We start from the raw sequence: 5,793 nt of genomic DNA, 5'->3' as shown, positions 1-5,793 counted from the left end.
TAATCACCAGCTCTTCCTCGTACAAATAAGAGTCACATGTTAACATAATAACTATTACTAGTCAACAATCATTTTATAATAGAACTTAACAAATTAATTCAGATTTCAGAATCCAAACTGAGCTGCTCTGTAATTGATTAAATGTTATTACAGCTCAAAGATCCATATCTGGATAGACACAATGGGAACGGATCTATAACCCATGCTCCCAAGTCAGAGTTGCCTCAAGCAATTTTATTATATTAAGTAGTGCTGTACATGGTATAAAGGCGAGGCGGGAATCACGTTTTGAAGTTTCAACTAACTATACCAAATTAACAAAAAGAAGAGAGACACGTGGATATATTTTATTTAGAACTAGTACCCCAAAACATCCTTTATATAAAGCCCCACTTGATACACTCAAGTATTCATTATCTTCACGTTCTACAGGTCCTACACACTACGACCATAACTCAATATTCGTTTTCTTCACCTTGTAACAGATCTAGAAGTTGTTGGTCGGGATCATGGAACTATCGCTCGACTCAGCCTTCCCTCCCACACAACACTTGTCCATCCGTGTGGACAGTGTCCACACACACTCTATAAAATATGGGTGGAAGCATAGCTGAGGAAACAAAGAGCCCCAACAAGTCCACATGGAGTATGGCAGAAGAAATCAAGAAGAATCTTGAATTCATTGAAGAGGTGACTAGCAACGTTGATGAGGTCCAATGTAGAGTTCTTGCTGAAATTCTCTCCCAGAATGCTCAACCCATGTTGAGTACTTGCAACGCCATAATCTCAATGGCCGTAATGATAGAGAGACATTCAAGAAAGTCGTACCTGTCATCACTTATGAAGATATTCAGTCTGATATCAACCGTATAGCCTATGACAATAAATCTCCTATCCTCTGCTCCAAAACCATCTCTGAACTATTTACAAGGTTCTCCTCGGATCCTTTTTTTCCCTGAATAGAAAGTGGAGTATAAAATTCCTATATATCGATCTCTCTCATTTTGGATATATAATAGATATTAAATTATGTGATAATCTCGCATAAGTTGTTAGAGAAAATATACTTTATACTTTATCTACTTGATTATGTCAACAACACATGCATGTTGCTCTTGCATGTGAATACACACATGTATAAAACGTACAAACAACAACCCAGTAGAATCCCACCCCGTTGGGTCTGGGAAGGGTAAAGTATACGCAGACCTTACCCCTACACCGGAGGGGATAGAGAGGCTGTTTCCGGGAGACCCTCGGCTGCTCAGACACGCACACATGTATACACATTCGTAATTAGTATTTGCTAAAAGGGAAATTTTGATGTACTACATGCAGTTCTGGTACGTCTGGAGGGGAAAGCAAATTGATACCAACAGTAGAGAGAGTTTGAGAGGAGATCAGTACAAATTCAAAACCTTATGATGTCCGTGATGAGCCAAGTGGCTCCAGATTTCGGAAAAGGTAAAGGGATGTATTTCATGTTCATAAAGTCTGAAGAGAAGACCCCAGGAGGATTACCAGCTCGCTTTGCTTCAACAAGTATTTACACGAGTCCTCATTTCAACTACAGTCGTCTTCATCACCCCCACTTTAACTACACCAGTCCGACTTCAACCATTCTTTGCTCTGACTCTTACCAAAGCTTGTACTCCCAAATGCTTTGTGGCCTCTGCCAAAACCAAGAAGTCCTCCGTGTTGGCTCGCTTTTTCCAAGCGGCTTCATTAGTGCCATCCGATTCTTGGAGAAGCACTGGTCTCTACTTTGTAACGATATCCGAACCGGAACTCTTAACACCCAAATAACTAATCCGTCAGTGAGAGAGGCAGTGATGGAAATACTCAAACCTGACCCAAAGTTAGCTAATTTCATTGAGGCTGGATGCAGTAAAGATTCATGGCAAGGGATCGTCACTAGGTTGTGGCCTAATACCAAGTATGTGGAAACTATTGTGACTGGCTTCATGTCACAATATGTACCGACCCTTGATTATTATAGCAATAGCCTCCCTCTTGTTAGTACCATGTATGCTTCCTCAGAATGCCACTTTGGAATCAACTTGAACCCTTTTTGTCAGCCCACTGATGTATCTTACACATTTATTCCCACTATGTGCTATTCTGAGTTCTTACCATATCATGGAAACAGTGGAGTTATTGATTCTATCTCCATGCCCAAGTCGCTTAATGAGAAAGAACAACAACAGTTGGTTGATTTGGCTGATGTCAAGATTGGTCAGGAGTACGAGCTTGTCGTTACCACATTCTGGTATGGTAGTATTTTCAAATACCAAATGAAAAGCTCTTGACATATTTTTTTTTTCCATTTATCTGTCAAATTTGCCAACGCTTAGCTTTGCTTGAATTTTGTTCCATTTCAGGACTCTATAGGTACAGAGTCGGTGATGTGCTTCGTGTTGCTGGATACAAGAACAACGCCCCTCAATTCAACTTCCTATGTCGGGAAAATGTAATATTGAGCATTGGTGCTGACTACACTAATGAAGTTGAGCTACAAAATGCAGTGGGCAATCTGATGCTATTTGATGCACATTTATCCCAGTACACCAGCGTCGATTTCACCACCATTCCAAGCCACTATGTCCTATTTTGGGAGCTGAGTATGAATGACTCTACCTCAATTCCTCCTTCAGTCTTTGAAGCGTGTTGCATCACAATTGAAGAATCTCTAAACTACTTCTACCGCGAGGGACGTGCGTCTGATAAATCCATCGGGCCTCTAGAAATCAGGATGGTGGAAACTGGAACTTTTGACAAGCTCATGGACTATCGCATTAGCTTAGGTGCTTCTATGAACCAATACAAGACACCCCTATGTGTGAAATATGCACCCTTTATTGAGCTATTGACCTCTAGGGTCGCATCCAGCTACTTCAGTCCCATGTGTCCAAAATGGGCTCCTGGCTACAAGAAATGGGACAACACAACTTAAATGTCAAGATTTCTCTGCTTGTAGCTTCATTAACTATCCAGAAAAAAAAACAACCATTTGTGGATTATTGCAGGGATTCAAAATCATCCTAACTATGTTAGTCTTTCATGACATGGTATGGATTTGTGTTTGTCACAAACAAAACATGGCACTGTACGTCCTTTTTTTTAAGACACTCTATACATTCTGTTCTCATTTACATATAGACCCAGCGGCAGAAGCCGCTTCCATCTAAACGCTCTTCTTCTCCTTTTTCCCCCTCCTCCTTCATGCTTCTAGTTAATTTAAATTGCTAAACTGAACTATAGTATTTATCTGTTGTAATATCTAGCTTGAACATGCTCTATCTCTTGGTGTTTTCCTGTACAAAAAAACTTGAAACGGGTCCACTATATGTTTCATATGACATTGCAAATGAAAAAAGATAGAGAAATGATATGATGCTACCTTTATTTTATTTTGACATCTGCATTTTTTATTGTTGAAAGATGGGCAGATTTCACGGAGATATTTTAGGGACACTAATGTGATTGTTCCTTAATTAATATAGTTTCTTATTACATGATTTTGTGGGATACATAGAGATTCAAATCTATCCTTAGCTGTAATCAAGATCATGTTAATGATCTTATTTTGCATCTTGCTTTTCTCTATACAAAGAGGTTTATGGTCTATACTATTGCCACCGGAAGTTGACTTAAGTTTTCAAGTGATTTAATTTGGAGTTTTTATGATTATTATTGAGCTATGAATATTTATGTATTTTCACTTACTATTAGTTTTACTGTTAGCTTAACTTAGCTGTCAATTAGTTAAATGTTAGTTTAGCTTAGCTGTCAATTAGTTTGCAATTAGTTAGTGTTCCATGTTATAAGTGGAGGACTCACTCGTGTATATATGTAATCGTTTATTGAACTAAAGAGATTGCACGGTTCATTTCAGAAATTATTTTCTCTCAGCTTTTTCTCTCTCTCTCGAAGCTTCTGTATTTTCTCCATGGCAGCTCAAGCTTGAGCTCAAGGTTCTCTGTGCCTTCTTCCTCTTTACATGGTATCAGAGCATTGTTCTATCAGATCCTACTACTCAATTCCTATTGAATCGTGACTTTCATTGCAAAATCGAAAATTTCGATTTTGCCCTAATTTTCAATTTGTCAATTTCTCTTCTCCCAAATTAACTCTCACATGGCGACTCTCGATCAAGTAGACGATTCCGGCGTTACTGCAGATAGTCCTATCTCTACCCCCATTTCTGAGCCCAACATCGATCCAAATTAATTGTTCCTTTAACATGCACCCTTCTGACAACCCGGGTGCAATGTTGGTTATCGATCTTGGAGGAGAAGTGTTCTACGTGCTCTTTCAGTGAAGAACAAGTTAGGCTTCATCAATGGTGAGTGCAAACGTCCAGAACCAGATTCCCCATCCATCCGTCAATGGATGCGTTGTGACAATATGGTTACTTCGCGGATTTTAAATTCCCTTGCTAAAGATATTGCAGATAGCGTAGAATATGCAAATGATGCAACAGAATTATGGATATAATTAGAGGATCGTTATGACCAAACCAATGGAACCAAGCTATACCAAATTCAGAAGGAAATTAACGATTTATCTCAAGGAGTTCTCGACGTTACAGGTTATTACACAAAAATGAAAAGGTTATGGGAAGAATTGAACAATTTGAGTGCCAAATCTCAATGTAGTTGCCAGTGCACCTGTGGAGCCAAGGAATCCATGCATAAGGCTGGACAAGACACGTGCCTAATTCATTTTTTTATGGGACTTAATGAAGTATATATGGTTGTGCGAGGTAGTATTCTGATGATGAATCCATTGCCATCAGTGGCTCAAGCATTTTCTCTACTGATCTAGAAGAAAAACAAAGGGAAGTTAGGCCAAGCAACTCGCTTATGATGGAATCTGCATCTATGAATGTCAACTCTTCTAGGAATATCAGCTTGCCTACAATGGAATCTACCTCTTTGGATGTCAATACATCGAGAAATGAGGGCTTCAAAATCAATTATTCGACTGGGAATCACCCAAATAGTAGGCCTCGTCCATTTTGCGACTATTGCAAACGTCCATGGCATACCAAAGATAAGTGTTTCAAGCTGCATGGTTATCCCCAAAACAACAACTTTAATCCTAGATTCAATAAGGCCAAGAGAGTTTCTGCAATGTGCATGGTGCACCAGTTGAATCCATGTCAGTTAAGGATGATGGGATGAGCTCTCACGGGTGTAGTGACAACAACAACATGAATTTCCCTCTTAACTTGACCAAGAAACAGTATGGGCAACTATTTAGCCTACTACAACAATTTCACATTGGGAGTGAAGGAGAGAACACCACTTGTCGGCACTAACCAATAGAAATGCGAATTTTGCGGGTATCTTTGCTTTTTCTGCCTCTATCTTGTCTATTGATTTTTGTTTGCTATCATGTAGATGCTTTACACCAAGTGTTGACCTCTGAATTTTAGACTCTGGAGCATCTAACCACATGACCTTTAATAAATCCCTATTATCTCACACCAAAACTCTTTCATATCCTTTGCTAATCACTCTACCCAATGGCTATCGAGTGAAAGTGACAAAAACTGGAACTGTAACATATACATCTCATATAGTATTACATAAAGTTCTTTATGTACCTTCTTTCAAGTATAATCTCATTTTCATTCATTGCCTTACTTCACAGATTAAAAGCTTAGTTGCCTTCACTGACTCTTCATGTCTTCTGCAGGCCCCTTCAATGAAGAGGCCTCTAGAGATTGGTAAGATCAAGGATGGATTATATCTTCTTTGTTCCAGTTGTCTAAAGAACCCAGTTTCA

The 5,793-nt window shown here is 39.1% G+C and overlaps 1 pseudogene; it reads left to right on the top strand.

Moving 5' to 3' along the window:
• The first annotated feature begins 454 nt into the window (after positions 1–454).
• LOC104220754 (indole-3-acetic acid-amido synthetase GH3.6-like) lies at positions 455–3,273 on the top strand (annotated as a pseudogene).
• Positions 3,274–5,793: the final 2,520 nt, after the last annotated feature.

Source organism: Nicotiana sylvestris, chromosome 12 (genome assembly GCF_000393655.2).
Source record: "Nicotiana sylvestris chromosome 12, ASM39365v2, whole genome shotgun sequence".
NCBI lineage: Eukaryota > Viridiplantae > Streptophyta > Magnoliopsida > Solanales > Solanaceae > Nicotiana > Nicotiana sylvestris.
This window is presented reverse-complemented; position numbering and strand designations above follow the sequence as displayed.